Below are 18,382 nucleotides of genomic sequence, written 5' to 3'. Positions count from 1 at the left end.
CATTTTGCTGCCTATAACTCTTTATAATCAAATATTAATTTTGATAATATGTAACTTTCCAAACACAGTAACCATGAAATGACCCATAAAATACACTACCCAAAATAAAATTGGTAACATACAAAACATTTTTCTCCTAGTATTTTCCTAGAATTATGACACCTTTTGTACTAACATCTCAATATTTTTTAAAATCACAAAACTATTCAATTATATGGAGGTATAATTTCACCTGGAAGGATGTTGATGGATTATTAGATGCCCTTATCACAAAGGATAAGAAGGCAAAAATCCTATCCTATGCTGTAGAGAACATCATGGCCCAGAATACTTCCCACTTGGAACTATAACAATAAAGGAGCCTGAGAAATATTCAGTGATGTAGAGCATTACCCTCTTTCTGCTCTATAGGAAGGCTTCTTAAACTTCTTCAACTCCTGATCCTTTTTTTGCTCTAGAAATTTTTATGTAACTTTGGTTATGTACATAACCAAATATAACTATTTATATAAAATATGTTTATAAGGAATTTATATAAGTATATAAAATAGGTATATAAAGATAAAACTTATTGATAACAAATCATAATTTTGTCACCCCTACATTGAGATACAAGACCCCATATGGAGTTGTAAAGCACAGTTTAAGTAGTTTGGCTCTAGAACAGGAAGCACAAGAAATGATAGATTGAGAAAAATCCATGACATTATAAAAACTTTAGATGATTTTTCCCATGCCTTATATATTGATGGGTATGCTGCATACAGAAATTTGCTCAGTTAGATCCAGAACAATTAACACAATTTTAAAGCAATTGCTTCAACTTATGTTAATCAATAGGTGTAGAGAATTCCCAGGAATCTAGAGACTTGGGTAACTGGGATGTTCCCCTCCTCCTAAGATTAATCAAGCATGCATTTAAGCTTGAAATCATATGAAAACATAAGGTCCTGGGCCATTTACTGGGGTATTGTGAACTTTACAGAAGGTGAAGTCTCCAGAAAATAGGAGAGTGGTTGGGTGGGAAGTTACCTGATGCCCAAAGGTTAAAGAATGACTGCCTGGAACATGATGCCCTTGAGCTATGGCCAGGCCACATGGGGCCTTTGAGAAGGATTATTATAAGGAACAAAATTATCTGTGAAATGGTGGAAGAAATCAGGCAAAAAAAGCAAACTAATACCACCCCAAGAGCAACCAGAAGATGCGATGAGTAACTTATTGTTGTTGTTGTTGGCTTTGGTAATTTTTTTAAAATTATAACTTTTTATTGACAGTACATATGCATGGGTAATTTTTTACAACATCATCCCTTGAACTCACTTCTGTTCTGACTTTTCCCTTCTCTCCCTCCACCCCCTCCCTTAGATGGTAGGTAGTCTTATACATGTTAAATATGTTACAATGTATGTATGTAGAATCGAACCGTTCTCTTGTTGCACAAGAAGAATTGGATTCAGGAAGAAAAACAAGAATGCAAATAGTTCACACTCATTTCCCAGTATTCCTTTTCTGGGTGTAGCTGATTCTGTCCATCATTGATCAATTGGAACTGAATTAGATCTTCTCTTTGTTGAAGATATCCACTTCCATCAGAATATATCCTCATATAGTATTGTTGTTGAAGTGTATAATGATTTCCTGGTTCTGCTCATTTCACTCAGCATCAGTTGATGTAAGTCTCTCCAAGCCTCTCTGTAGTCATCCTGCTGGTCATTTCTTACAGAACAATATTATTCCCTAATATTCATATACCACAATTTACCCAACCATTCTCCAATTGATGGGCATCCATTCATTTTCCAGCTTCTAGCCACTATGAAAAGGGCTGCCACAAACATTTTGGCACACACAGGTCCCTTTCCCTTCTTTAGTATTTCCTTGGGATATAAGCCCAGGAGTAGTATGGCTGGGTCAAAGGGTATGCACATTTTGATAACTTTTTGAGCATAATTCCAGATTGCTCTCCAGAATGGTTGGATTCTTTCACAACTCCACCAACAATGCATTAGTGTCCAGTTTTCCTGTATCCCCTCAAACATTCATCATTATTTTTCCTGCCATTCTAGCCAATCTGACAGGTGTGTAGTGGTATCTCAGAGTTGTCTTAATTTGCATTTCTCTAATCAATAGTGATTTGGAACACTCTTTCATATGAGTGGAACTAGTTTCAATTTAATCATCTGAAAATTATCTGTTCATATCCTTTGACCACTTATCAAATGAAGAATAGCTTGATTTCTTATAAATTCGAGTCAATTCTCTATATATTTTGGAAATGAGGCCTTTATCAGATCCTTTAACTGTAAAAATGTTTTCCCAATTTGTTACTTCCCTTCTAATTTATGTTTGCATTTTCTTTGTTTGTACAAAGGCTTTTTAATTTGATATAATCAAAATTTTCTATTTTGTGATCAATAATGATCTCTAGTTCTTCTTTGGTTACAAATTCCTGCTCCTCCACAACTCTGAGAGGTAAACTATCCTATGTTCCTCTAATGTATTTATAAGCTCATTCTATATGCCTAAATCATGGACCTACATTGATCTTATCTTGATGTATAGTGTTAAGTATGGGTCCATGCCAACCTATACAAAAATTGATCATATACTAAGGCATAAAAACCTCAAAATCAAATGCAGTAAGGCAGAAATAGTAAATGCATCCTTTTCAGACCATAATGCAATCAAAATTACATTTAATAAAAAGCCAGGGGAAAATAGACCAAAAAATAATTGGAAACTAACTAATCTTATACTAAAGAATGATTGGGTAAAACAGCAAATCATAGACATAATTAATAACTTCACCCAAGAAAATGACAATAATGAGACATCATACCAAAATGTGTGGGATACAGCCAAAGCAGTAATAAGGGGAAGTTTTATATCTCTACAGGCCTACTTGCATAAAATAGAGAAAGAGAGGGCCAACAAATTGGGCTTACAACTAAAATTGCTAGAAAATGAACAAATTAAAAACCCCCAGACAAACACAAAACTTGAAATTCAAAAAATAAAAGGTGAGATTAATAAAATTGAAAGTAAAAAAACTATTGAATTAATTAATAAAACTAAGAGTTGGTTTTATGAAAAAACCAACAAAATAGACAAACCCTTAGTAAACCTGATTAAAAAAAGGAAAGAGAAAAAGCAAATTGATAGTCTTGAAAATGAAAAGGGTGAACTCACCACTAATGAAGAGGAAATTAGAACAATAGTTAGGAGCTACTTTGCTCAACTTTATGCCGATAAATTCAATAACTTAAATGAAATGGAAGAATACCTTCAAAAATATAGCTTGCCCAGATTAACAGAGGAAGAAGTAAGTAGTCTAAATAGTCCCATCTCAGAAAAAGAAATAGACCAAGCTATTAACCAACTTCCTAAGAAAAAGTCCCCAGGACCAGATGGATTTACAGGTGAATTCTACCAAACATTTAAAGAACAACTAACTCCAATGCTATGTAAACTATTTGAAAAAATAGGGATTGAAGGAGTCCTACCAAATTCCTTCTATGACACAGACATGGTACTGATACCTAAACCAGGTAGGCTGAAAACTGAGAAAGAAAACTATAGACCAATTTATTTAATGAATATTGATGCTAAAATCTTAAATAAGATATTAGCAAATAGACTTCAGGAAATCATCCCCAGGATAATACACTATGACCAAGTGGGATTTATACCAGGAATGCAGGGCTGGTTTAATATTAGGAAAACTATTAGTATAATTGACCATATTAATAATCAAATTAATAAAAACCATATGATCATCTCAATAGATGCAGAAAAAGCATTTGATAAAATCCAACATCCATTCCTACTAAAAACGCTTGAGAGTATAGGAATAAATGGACTATTCCTTAAAATAATAAGGAGCATATCTTTAAAACCTTCAGTAAGCATCATATGTAATGGCGATAAACTAGAACCTTTCCCTATAAGATCAGGAGTGAAACAAAGTTGCCCACTATCACCATTACTTTTCAATATAGTACTAGAAACTCTAGCCTTGGCAATAAGAGCCGAGAAAGAGATTCAAGGAATTAGAGTAGGAAATGAAGAAATCAAATTGTCACTTTTTGCAGATGACATGATGGTATACTTAGAGAACCCCAAAGACTCTGCTAAAAAGCTATTAGAAATAATTCAGAATTTTAGCAAAGTTGCAGGATACAAAATAAATCCACATAAATCCTCAGCATTTTTATACATTACCAACACAATCCAACGGCAAGAGATACAAAGAGAAATTCCATTCAAAATAACGGTCAATAGTATAAAATATTTGGGAATATATCTACCAAAGGAGAGTCAGGAATTATATGAGCAAAATTACAAAACACTTGCCACAAAAATAAAGTCAGATTTAAATAATTGGAAAGACATTCAGTGCTCTTGGATAGGCCGAGCAAATATAATTAAGATGACAATACTTCCTAAACTAATCTATTTATTTAGTGCTATACCAATCAGACTTCCAAGAAACTATTTTAATAACCTAGAAAAAATAACAACAGAATTCATATAGAACAACAAAAGGTCGAGAATTTCAAGGGAAGTAATGAAAAAAAAAATTAAGTGAAGGTGGTCTAGCTGTACCTGATCTAGAACTGTATTATAAAGCAACAGTCACCAAAACCATTTGGTATTGGCTAAGAAATACACTAGTTGATCAGTGGAACAGGTTAGGTTCACAGGGCAATATAGTGAATAAAAATAGCAATCTAGTGTTTGACAAACCCAAAGATCCCAAATTTTGGGATAAGAATTCATTATTTGACAAAAACTGCTGGGAAAACTGGAAATTAGTATGGCAGAAACTAGGCATGGACCCACATTTAACACCACATACTAAGATTAAATCAAAATGGGTCCAAGATTTAGGCATAAAGAACGAAATCATAAATAAATTGGAGGAACATGGGATGGTTTACCTCTCAGACTTGTGGAGGAGGAAGGAGTTTGTGTCCAAGGGAGAACTAGAGACCATTATTGATCACAAAATAGAAAATTTTGATTACACCAAATTAAAAAGTTTCTGCACAAACAAAACTAATGCAAACAAGATTAGAAGGGAAGCAACAAATTGGGAAAACATTTTTACAGTTAAAGGTTCCGATAAAGGCCTCATCTCCAAAATATACAGAGAATTGACTTTAATTTATAAGAAATCAAGCCATTCTCCAATTGATAAATGGTCAAAGGATATGAACAGACAATTTTCAGATGATGAAATTAAAACTATTTCCACTCATATGAAAGAGTGTTCCAAATCACTATTGATCAGAGAAATGCAAATTAAGACAACTCTGAGATATCATTACACACCTGTCAGATTAGCTAAGATGACAGGAACAAATAAAGATGAATGTTGGAGGGGCTGTGGGAAAACTGGGACACCGATGCATTGTTGGTGGAGTTGTGAAAGAATCCAAGCATTCTGGAGAGCAATCTGGAATTATGCCCAAAAAGTTATCAAAATGTGCATACCCTTTGACCCAGCCATACTACTCCTGGGCTTATATCCCAAGGAAATACTAAAGAAGGGAAAGGGACCTGTATGTGCCAAAATGTTTGTGGCAGCCCTTTTCATAGTGGCTAGAAGCTGGAAGATGAATGGATGTCCATCAATTGGAGAATGGCTGGGTAAATTATGGTATATGAATGTTATGGAATATTATTGTTCTATAAGAAATGACCAACAGGAGAAATACAGAGAGGCTTGGAGAGACTTACATCAGCTGATGCTAAGTGAAACGAGTAGAACTAGGGGATCATTATACACTTCAACAATACTGTATGAGGATGTATTTTGATGGAAGTGGATATCTTCAACACAGAGAAGAGCTAATCCAATTCCAATTGATTAATGATGGACAGAATCAGCTACATCCAGAAAAGGAACACTGGGAAATGAGTGTAAATTGTTATTTTTACCTTCTGAATCCAATTCTTCCTGTGCCACAAGAAATTCGGTTCTACACACATATATTGTATCTAGAATATATTGTAATATATTTAACATGTATAAGACTGCCTGCCATCTGGGGGAGGGGGTTGGGGGAGGAAGGGAAAAAATCTGAACAGAAGTAAGTGCAAGGGAATGCATTACCCATGCATATGTACTGTCAAAAAAAAGTTATAATTATAAAATAAAATTAAAATTAAATAAACAACAACAACAACAAAAGTATTGGTCCATGCCTAATTTCTGCCAGACTAATTTCCAGTTTTCCCAGCAGTTTTTGTCAAATAATGAATTCTTATGGGATGAGTAACTTACTACATGAAAGGGACTCAGATAAGAAGGCAGGTGGGTGGAGGGGGGGGTGAAGGAAGGGCAGCAAAAATTTTAAAGAGAAAAATGCCAAAATATACTTGAATCAAGGTCTTAATTCTGTAACTAAAAGATATACTTACTCATCCCTGGTCCAGCCTCTTGGGACCGCTGTCCCATCTGGATGTTGGCTCCTTTTGGGTCCATACTAAATGAATCTTGGTGTCCTTAGGGGTTCTGTCAATCAGTCAGGAGCAGGGCCTTTCTTCAGATGATTCAGAAATACATATCCACAGGTTTGGCAGTTATAGGAATATTCAGAAGGATCTGGTAGATCCCTTAGACAAAACTTCTTGTATCATACCTGCTGCTTTTGATCAACATAACACAAATACTTGGTGAAAAATCTCTAAACATCTATAAATGATCCAGCCATACAGGGTTATGTTAAGGCAGGACAAGAAAATTTTTCTCACAACTCTTATAATGGCACAATGACATTAAGTCAGGTACAGATCAGATCACTTAGAGGATTCACAATGGACTATTTTTAAGAAGAAAGATTTACATATCACCAAGGTAACCAAGAAAACTTAAACATTAACAGCAAGACCCATCTAACAGAGGCACATGGCTAACCAAACACTTTTTAGCCTTTGTTGGCAGGAGAGATAGGGGAGGAGGGAAGGCAGAGAAAGGGCCAAAGTTAGAATAGTGTAGAAGGGAAGAGTTAATTGGGGAAAGAGGATAATGCCAAATATTTTATGTAGTTATGTGATATATTTTTTCCTAGACAATATGCTTGATTCTCAGGATTACTCTAATCAGGTCTCTGCTTCTCAAGTTTCAAATCTAGAGTTTCTGACTTAAACTAATGTTATCACATAAATTTGCTTCTCCAATTTTGAAATCAGAGAATTTCAATTCATATATCATATGCTGTCATTATTCTTACCTAAATCCTGTATCTGATATAATGTTTGATGGAATTCACTTATAAATCTGTCCAGTTCTAATGCTCTTTTTTTCTCAGGAAGTTATTTATGGCCTGTTCTTCTACCCTTTAAAATTATCATTCTCTACATATATTCTTAGAGAAAAACAGTCTAGTCCTGTTGCTTTTCTCAAAATTTTCTATTCTGTTTAATTAGAAAACTTTCACATTACCTTGTCTAACCATTGCCCCTTTTGGAAGATAGAATCCCTGTATTATAATTTTATCATAAATATAGATTAATATTGTCTGGTATGCATCCTTATATCCTATTTTAATAACTCAGTTATGTTCCTGTATCAATCTATTATTTAATAGATTTCAGGTTGTCCTTCTTGATTACAAAAATTTGCTATAAAAGAATATGGACATAAGGAAAACTGTCCCCTTATTTTGATGTCAGTTTGGGGCAAAAATTATGTAGATTGCAATTTGCACTAGGCCAGGCTTAAGTCAACAAGGTGGGTTGGAGAAATGTCATGTTTGGTAAAGTGAGTCATGAGTATCCTACTTCAGTTTTATTTAAACAGTTGCTCTTTCAGCCTTTGCCATGAGAACTTCACCTACAGTTTATGCATGTAAAACTCCTTAGAGGTTGCTAGAATCATGGAACAGGCTCGACAGCCAATTTTCTTGATAATCAAATCTGGAGTCAAAACTCAGAATAATATCAATTATCACTCTTATAAAGTCTTTTGTTTGTTTGTGTTTTCATGAAGTAATTGGGGTTAAGGGACTTTCCCAGGTTCACACAGTTAATAAATATTAAGTGCCTAATACCAGATTTGAACTCAGGTGTTCTTCGATGTACCATCTAGCTGCCCCTTCCATAAATCTTAAATAGCAAATTTTAATAATTCAATAATGAATTTGGTTCTCAAGGATAACACATCCTAAATAATAATTATTCACAATGGTTACAGCAAGATTCTTTATTGAAAATTTACAACTTATCTTGAAATAACTGGCACTCATACTAAGTAGATGGTTTTAAGTTAAACATTACATAAATGATTTTGCTTTAAGATGCTTAATAACAAAAAAAAGACTTGGGATGTATAAATATAAAAATTCTACATTGTCTATTGATAACAGATTTAATGAAATGTTGTCTATAGTAAAATATATTCAGTTATTGACCATATACGCAGGGATATCTTCCAGAATCCCTTTTAAACAATGGGAACATCTTTTCACATATCCAAATGGAAGATTAAATAAAAACATAAATAAAATCAGATTTCCCATTAGGGTGACATGAGATAGCTCATCAATTATGACACTTCTCCAATATAACTATCCATACTGAAATTCTATTCTTACAACAAAAACAAAAACAAAAGACTTCCTAACTTTAACCTCACCATGATAACAAATATATATCTTTGTCTCACAAGTTTGTTTGCCTAATTATACTCACATCATTCTGAAAGAATGAGATACTTCAGGAATTGAATCCTATACATATGACAAGTTCAAGCATTAATTTAACTAATTTAACTCTTGCCTGGGCCATAGAATGATAACAAATTCAGATCAAAACAGCAAGATCTCCCACATACAACTGGTTATAGAAATTTAGCTGCTTTGGCATCATTGAAACAACTAACTTTTTTTTACTAGTTTTTATTTACCAGATATATGCATGGGTAATTTTACAATATTGACAATTGCCAAACCTTTTGTTCTAAATTTTCCCTTCCTTTCCCCCTCCCAGCTGGCAGGTTGACCAATACATGTTAAATGTGTTAAGGTATAAATTAAATATATATGTATACATGTCCAAACAGTTGTTTTGCTGTACAAAAAGAATCGGACTTTGAAATAGTGTACAATTAGCCTGTGAAGGAAATAAAAAATGCAGTTAGACAAAAATAGAGGGATTGGGAATTCTATGTAGTGGTTCATAGTCATCTCCCAGAGTTCTTTCGCTGGGTGTAGCTGGTTCAGTTCATTACTGCTCTATTGGAACTGATTTGGTTCATCTCATTGAGAGGGCCTCGTCCATCAGAATTGATCATCATATAGTATTGTTGTTGAAGTATATAATGATCTCCTGGTCCTGCTCATTTCACTCAGCATCAGTTCATGTAAGTCTCTCCAGGCCTTTCTGAAATCATCCTGTTGGACATTTCTTATAGAACAATAATATTCCATAATATTCATATACCACAATTTATTCAGCCATTGTCCAATTGATGGGAATTCACTTAGTTTCCAGTTTCTTGTCACTACAAAGAGGGCTGCCACAAACATTCTTAAACATACAGGTCCCTTTCCCTTCTTTAAGGTCTCTTTGGGATATAAGCCCATTAATAACACTGTTGGGTCAAAGGGTATGCACAGTTTGATAACTTTTTGAGCATAGTTCCAAATTGCTCTCCAGAATGGCTGGATGTATTTACAATTTCACCGTCAATGTGGCAGTGACCCTGTTTTCCCACATCCCCTCCAACATTCCGCATTATCTTTCCCTGAAATTCTAGCCAATCTGACAGGTGTATAGTGGTATCTCAGAATTGTCTTATTTTGCATTTCTCTGATTGTAGCATCTTTTCATATGGCTAGAAATAGTTTCAATTTCTTCATCTGAGAATTGTCTGTTCATATCCTTTGACCACTTTATCAATTGGAGAATGGCTTGATTTCTTATAAATTAGAGTCAATTCTCTATATATTTTGGAAATGAGGCCTTTATCAGAACCTTTGACTGTAAAAATGTTTTCCCAGTTTATTGTTTCCCTTCTAATCTTATCTGCATTCATTTTGTTTGTACAAAAACTTTTCAATTTGATATAATCAAAGTTTTCTACTTTGTGTTCAATGATGATCTCTAGTTCTTCTTTGGACATAAATTCATTCCTCTTCCACAGTTCTGAGAGGTAAACTATCCTATGTTCCTCTAATTTATTTATAATCTCATTCTTTATGCTTAAGTCATGAACCTATTTTGACCTGATTGGTGTACGGTCTTAAGTGTGGGTCAATGCCTGGTTTCTGCCATATTAATTTCCAATTTCCCAGCAATTTTTGCCAAACATTGAGTTCTTATCCCAAAAGCTGGGGTCCTTGGGTTTGGCAAACACTAGATTATTAAAATTATTGATTATTTTGTCTTTTGGACCTAACCTGTTCCACTGATCAACTAGTCTATTTCTTAGCCAATACCAAATGGTTTTGGTAACCACTGCTTTATAATATAATTTTAGATCTGGTACAGCTAGGCCACCTTCATTTGATTTTTTTTCCCATTAATTCCCTTGAGATTCTTGACCTTTTGTTTTTTCCATATGAGCTTTGTTGTTATTTTTTCTTGGTCATTAAAATAGTTTTGGGGGAGTCTGATTGGTATAGTGCTAAGTAAATAGATTAATTCAGGGAGCATTGCCATTTTTTGGTATTTGCTCACCCTATCCAAGAGCATTTAATATTTTTCCAATTGGTTAGATCAGACTTAATTTGTGTGAAAACTGTTTTGTAGTTTTGCTCATATAGTTTCTGATTTTCCCTTGGCAGATAGATTCCCTAAATATTTTATATTATTGGTAGTTACTTTAAATGGAATTTTTCTTTGTAACTCTAATTGTTGGATTTTGTTAGTGACATATAAGAATGCTGATGATTTATGTGGGTTTATTTTGTATCCTGCAACTTTGCTAAAGGTGTGAATTATTTGTAATAACTTTTTAATAGAATCTTTGGGGTTCTCTAAGTATACCATCATATCATCAGCAAAGAGTGATAATTTGGTTTCCTCATTACCTACTCAAATTCCTTTAATCACTTTCTCCACTCTTATTGCCAAAGATAGCATTTCTAATACAATATTGAATAGTAATGGTGATAGTGGGCAACCTTGTTTCACTCCTGATCTTATTGGGAATGATTGCAGTTTATCCCCATTACATATGATACTTACTGATGGTTTTAAATTGATGCTACTGATTATTTTAAGGAAAAGCCCATTTATTCCTATACTCTCAAGTGTTTTTAATAGGAATGGATGTTGGATTTTATCAAATGCTTTTTCTGTGTCTATTGATCAGAATCATATGGTTTTTGTTAATTTGGTTATTAATATAGCCAATTATACTGATAGTTTTCCTAATATTGAACTAGCCCTGCATTCCTGGTATAAATCCTACTTAATCATGATGTATTATCCTGGGGATGATTTTCTGTAGTCTTTTTGCTAATATCTTATTTAAGATTTTAGCATCTATATTCATTAAGGAGATTGATCTATAGTTTTCTTTCTCAGTTTTTAACCTACCTGGTTTGGGTATAAGTACCATGTCTGTGTCATAAAAGGAATTTGGTAGGACTCCTTCATTCCCTATTTTTTCAAATAGTTTATGTAGCATTGGGGCTAATTGTTCTTTGAATGTTTCGTAGAATTCACATGTAAATCCATCTGGTCCTGGAGATTTTTTCTTAGGGAGTTGATTAATAGCTTGTTCTATTTCTTTTTTGGAAATGGGACTATTTAAGCAATTTACTTCCTCCTCTGTTAATCTGGGAAGCCTATATTTTTGGAGGTAGTCATCCATTTCACTTAGGTTATCAAAATTTATTGGCATAAAACTGAGCAAAGTACCTCATTATTTCTTAATTTCCTCTTCATTGGTAGAAAGTTCCCTCTTTTCATTTTTAAGTCAGATTTACCAAAGGTTTATCTATTTGATTGGATTTTTCATAAAACCAACTGTTAGTTTTATTTATTAGTTCAATAGTATTTTTACTTTCAATATTATTAATTTCTCCTTTTAATTTTAGAATTTCAAGTTTAGTATTTGATTTCGGGGTTTTAATTTGGTCTTTTTCTAGCTTTGTAAGTTGCAAGCCCAATTCATTGATCTTCTCTTTATTTTATTCAAGTAAGCTTCTACAGATATAAAATTTCTCCTTATTACCACTTTAGCTGCATCCCACAGATTTTGGTATGATGTCTCATCTTTGTCATTATCTTGAGTGAAATTATTAATTGTGTCTATAATTTGCTGTTTCACCCAATCATTCTTTAAGATGAGATCATTTAGTTTCCAATTATTTTTTGGTCTACTTACCCCTAACTTTTTGTTGAATGTAGTTTTATTGCATTGTAATCTGAAAATAAAGCCTTTACTATTTCTGCCTTCATGCATTTAATTTTGAGATCTTTATGTCCTAATATATGGTCATTTTTTGTATAGGTTCCTTGAACTGCTGAGAAGAAAATATAATCTGTCACCATTCAGTTTTTTCCAAAGATCTATCATACCTAATTTTCCTAATATTCTATTTACCTCTTTAATTTCTTTTTTATTTGTTTTGTGTTTTGATTTATTTAATTCTGAGAGTACAAGGTTGAGATCTCCTACTATTATAGTTTTGTTGTCTATCTCTTCTTGCAACTCTTTTAACTTTCCCTTTAGGAAGTTAGATGCTATACCACTTGGTGCATATAAATTTAGTATTGATATTGCTTCATTGTCTATGCTACTTTTTAGCAAAATATAGTTTCCTTCCTTATCTGTTTTGACTAGATCAATTTTTGCTTTTGCTTGATCTGAGATAAGGATGGCTACCCCTGCTTTTTTGACTTCACTTGAAGCATAATAGATTCTTAGCCTTTTACCTTTACTCTGTATGTATTTCCCTACTTTATTGTAAAGTAAGGCTCCCTAGCCTGGTTGGCCAAGCCGAGATGGGTAGCCAAAAGAGGTAAGGATTTTGGAAGTGAACACGTGGGTCTTCTGACCAGGTGTTCACTTGGGAATCAACAAGTCAAGGCATCAAGTCAGGGCATTATGTGAGTAGGTATAATAAAGGCTTTTAAGATTACACATGGCTGTTCTTGAGTGGGCTACCAGTTATTAAGCTATAGATTCAAGAGATTGTGGCCAGAGACCTTTGAAGGCCTCAGAGGAAGCGAGCCAGGTAGAGTTGACACTGCAAAGGTTGGGCCTAGGGCAGACTAGTAATTGTAACTGCCAGGTGGGCAGTTTCCTGTAAACAACATATTGTAGGGTTCTGACTTTTGATCCAGTCTGCTATCTGCCTCTACTTAATGGGACAGTTCATCCCATTCACATTTACAGTTAAAATTACTAATTCTGTATTTCCTGCCATCATATTATCCCCAGATTATGCTTTTATTTCTCTTGCCCCCCCAAACTCCTTTCCCAGTATTAAACTTATGTGCCCCACTTGCCTCATGCAGCCCTCCCTCTTTAGTATCCCTCCTTTCTCCCTTTAAGTCCCTTTCCCTTTCTTGTACCTTCCCTTATTACTCTTTTCCTTTTCCCTTTTCCTCTCCCCCTTTTTAATAAGGTAAGAGAATTCTCTGTAAAACAAATATGTCAATTATTTTCTCTTTGAGCCAATTCTGATGAGAGTAAGATTCACACAATGTTCCTCCCTCTCTCTAACTTCTCTCAGATATGATAGGTTTTCTTTACCTCTTCATGGGATGTAGTTTCCCTCTTTTTATCTCTCCTTTTCCCTTTTTCTGACACTATCCCCTTTCCATTTCTACTTCCCTTTTTTATTACATCAGTAAAATCAAATTATACATGTAGTCTTAATGTATATCCACAACTGAATTACAGTTCTCAAGAATTCTTTTTACCTTTTTCTGCTTCTCTTGAGTCCTATGGTTGGAGATCAAATTTTTTTGTTTAAATCTGGTTTTTTCCTTAGAAGCAAATGGAATTCATCTCTTTCATTAAATGCCCATCTTCTTCCAAATGCTAAAATTAGCTGGGTATTTTATTCTTGGCTGTATTCCAAGTTCTTTTGCCTTTTGAAATATCAGATTCCAGGCCCTTTGCTCCTTTAATGTAGAGGCAGCCAGATCTTTAGTGACCCTTATTGTGGCACCTAGGTATTTGAATTGTTTTTTCTTGGCTGCTTGTAATATTTTTTCTTTAGTCTGATAGTTCTGAAATTTGGCCACAATATTTGGTGGAGTTTTTGTTGTTGTTGTTGTTGTTTGTTTTGCTTTGTTTTGTTTTGTTTTGTTTTTAGGGACTTTTTCAAAAGGTATTCAATGAATTCTTTCATTGTCTATTTTCCCTTCTGGTTCTGTTACCTCTTGGAAGTTCTCTTTGATGATTTCCTATAAAATAGTATCTAGGCTCTTTTTTTCATCATAATTTTCGGGAAGTCCAATAATTCTCAGATTATCTCTCCTAGATCTCTTTTCCAGGTCTGTCATTTTTCCAAGTAAATATTTGACATTTTTCTCCAGTTTTTCATTTTTTTGGTTTTGCTGGACTGATTTTTGTTGTCTCAATGAGTCATTCATTTCTATTTGTTCAGTTCTGATTTTTAATGAGTTATTTTCTTCATTAGCTTTTTTAGTTCTTTTTGTATATGTCCAATAGAGTTTTAAATGAGTTGTTTTGTTCTATGGAAGTTTTTTTACATTCCACTAAATTTGTTTTTTAGTGAGTTATTTTCTTTTACCAATTCACAAATCCTACTTTCTTGGGAATTCTTTATCTTTTCCAATTCACAGATCCTACTTTCCTGTGATTTCTTTATCTTTTCCAATTCCCTAATTCTGTTTCCCTGCACTTCCTGTGAATTCTTTACCTTTTCCAATGCACATTTCAGGAAGTTGTTTACCTTTTCCAATTCACATTTCAGGAGGTTGTTAATCTCTTGCATAGCTTTTCTTTCCTTTACCCATTATTCCTTTAACTCTCTTTTGAGATTTTTAATAGTCTCTTCTAGGAGAGTGTTATTTGGGGTATTGTCTGGGGCTATGGCAGATAGCTCTATGTAAACCTTCCAACTGCAGAGGCTGCCCCACTCCTGATTCTATCCCTGCCCTGTGCTGATCTGTTCCTGTCACTCAGGACAAACCTTTTCTGGCGATATTCCAGATTATCTTCGGCTGGTGATTTGTTGTACTTCTGATCTTCATGAACCTTACCAGTCTAGAACTATTTTTGAGGCTGATTTTAAAAATTGGTAATGAGCATATGAGAGGAGCTCAGAATCTCGCTTGTGCCTTCTCCACCATCTTGGCTCCACCACTCTAATAATTTTAATAACTAATAATAATTGTGGATTGCAATGGAAATTTTCCACTTTTTGTCTACCCTGATAATAGAAATTGGTTCTGAGAGCTATTACCTTGGACATGGATATAATAGCATCAGAATTAATCTATAAGAACTATACCACCATAAATAATCTAGAATATGAAACCAAGTAGATAGTTTTCCTGTATGAGAAAACTAAAAAGAATCCATCTTAGCTTTCTCAACATATCCTCCCTATCTTATTCCCAGGGACAGATATTCCCTAGTCTTAGATTTCAGATACTGCTTCCATTGAGTTGTTGATGTTGATTGTGTTTATCTGAATGAACCCTTTTCAAGATAGTCCAAGGCAAATATGAGAATAAAATTCTAAAAAAGAATATTCCCAGTCCTAAAGTCTCACTTATCACAGTGGGTTTGGATATAATTGTTTCAATATCAAATTATTATTATAACAGAAAATTTAATAAGTCCTCTAAAAATCAAACAAATGATTTTTATGATAGCTTAAAATTTATCCTGATGTTAAAAGGAATAATTACTAAATTTTTATGAAGTAAATGAGTTGGGAATCTCTAAAATGAGAGATCTCTCTCTCAATTATCCTTGAAGCAAAAATAAATTTTTAAAATTGTAATTTATCAAAATTAAGTTGGTGCAAAATATAAAGAAATCCCTAAAGTAGTATAACAAAATAAATTCCTAGTTACAACCTTCCTTTAGTCAAAAGTGTTTATAATTTGGAAATTATATTTTTATGAGCCAAAAAAGAAAAATACAACACATTAAATTAGCTTTATGACAAAAACAAAGCAAATTAGAAGTTGTTTCTAAGACATTGTCCCCTTCAAAATAGTCAGGAAGTCAGTAGAATCATATGATCATCAGAACTAATCTACAATCTAGATTTGGAAAGCATCTCAAAATTTATCTAATTCAACTGCTTCCTTTAACACGTGTTCCTGGTTTTCAACTTAAGCACTTTGCAAAAGACTAACCTAATAGGTGGAATGAATCATTAACTCTATGATCCTATACAATTACGAAAGGTCGAATTGGTACAAAAGCTTTAGAGAGTCAGGACATTTTTCTATTCTGCTTGGAGAGTCACATATTGTTCCAAACTCTCTTTATAGAACCAACTTCAAGAAGAGAGAGAGAGAAAGACTTTGAAAGTGGCAAACATGCAGAGAATGGCAGCAACTCAATCTATCCCTAATTTCCAGCCCAACCTAGAGATTTCAATTTTCCTTTGATTACAATTGGAGCCTTGGTTGAGTGAGTTTTCGGCTTACTCCGATCTAAGGACTTCTTTGCTCTTGCATATTTTCTGGTAAAGTAAAATTGTGACAGGCATTTGTATAATTAGCTTTTGGTGGGAAAGACCAACCTAGGGTGTGCAAAGTTGGGACACCTTTCCTCATTTAAGGGATAATGTCCAAGGAAGTTGGTGATTTTGTTGCTCATGAACCTTAAAAAAAAACATATTGGGTGGCCAAACCAGAAATATGGGGGGAATTCTAAAAGGGATAAAATCGGTACTGCCTCATGGTCTTTTCTTCTGCACCTCTCCAGGCAGGAATCAAAATCGCCCTTGAAGAGGAATGGACAAAAATACAGGATTTTCTACCAGTGCCTCCCCATGAGTCATATTTAGACAGTTCACATGAACATACCAATCTTGCATGGGCAACACACACTTTACAAAGAGAAGCAAACTGAGATGGAGAAGTTCAGTGGCTTGCACAGGGTTATACATAACATCTAGGGTGGTACATATCAGTGGTAGAATTTGTACTCAAGACCTCTGACCATAAAGTTAATGTTCTTCCCACTGAACATTTAAGAACAAGCTTGGAGGGAAGGCATTGTTTCTGGAGAGAGAAGCTGATGAATGTGGACATAGAAAACACTGTCAGGAGACAGTGTTGACTGGAGAAGATACTGATAATGGGGGAGAACAAGGATTGGATGGGAAGGAAAGATATTGACTGAGATGGGGACTAACTGGGGAGAGAATGATTGTGGTAGAGAGAAGATGATGGAAACAATGTATTAGTGTCCCAGTTTTCCCACATGCCCTCCAATAATTCCAAAGTATCTTTCCCTGTCATTCTAGCTAATCTGACAGGTGTGTAGTGGTATCTCAGAATTGTCTTATTTTGCATTTCTCTGATTAATAATGACTTGGAACATCTTTTCATATGGTTAGAAGTAGTTTCAATTTCTTCATCTGAGAATTGTCTGTTCATATCATTTGACCATTTATCAATTGGAGAATGGCTTGATTTCTTATACATTAGAGTCAATTCTCTATATATTTTGGAAATGAAGCCTTTGTCAGAACCTTTGATTGTAAAAATGTTTTCCCAGTTTGTTTCCTTCCAATCTTATCTGCATTAGTTTTGCTTGTACAAAAACTTTTCAATTTGATATAATCAAAGTTTTCTATTTTGTGATCAATAATGATCTCTGGTTCTTCTTTGGACATAAATTCCTTCCTCTTCCACAGTTCTGAGAGATAAACTATCCTATGTTCCTCTAATTTATTTATAATCTAATTCTTTATGCCTAGGTCATTTTGACCTGATCTTGGTATACGGTGTTAAAAAACATCTTTTTTAAAGAAGTAAACATAGCATGTATTGATTTATATTCAGTCTCCTTAGTTCTTTTTCTAGATGCAGATAGCATTTTATTTCCAAAGTGTATTGGGATTATCTTGGATCTCTGAACATCTGAAAAAAACAAGTCTTTCATAGTTGATCATTGCACATTCCTGCTATTATTCTGTCCAATGTATTCCTGGTTCTGCTTCTTTTGCTCAGAATTATTCCTTCAATAGAATATAAGTTCCTTAAGGATGGGGTCTATTTTGCTTTTCTGTGTATGGGGTGTAGGAGTTGATTAATAAAGAATAACTTGCATTTATACAGTACTTTAATGTAGGCAAAGCACTTCACAGATTTTTACCTCATTTGATCCTCCAATAGCTCAGTGAAAATAAGCACTATTATTCCTATTTCACAGAAGATGAAGCTGAGACTGACAGAAGTAAAGTCACTCAGA

Source organism: Sminthopsis crassicaudata, chromosome 1, assembly GCF_048593235.1.
Source record: "Sminthopsis crassicaudata isolate SCR6 chromosome 1, ASM4859323v1, whole genome shotgun sequence".
NCBI lineage: Eukaryota > Metazoa > Chordata > Mammalia > Dasyuromorphia > Dasyuridae > Sminthopsis > Sminthopsis crassicaudata.
This window is presented reverse-complemented; position numbering follows the sequence as displayed.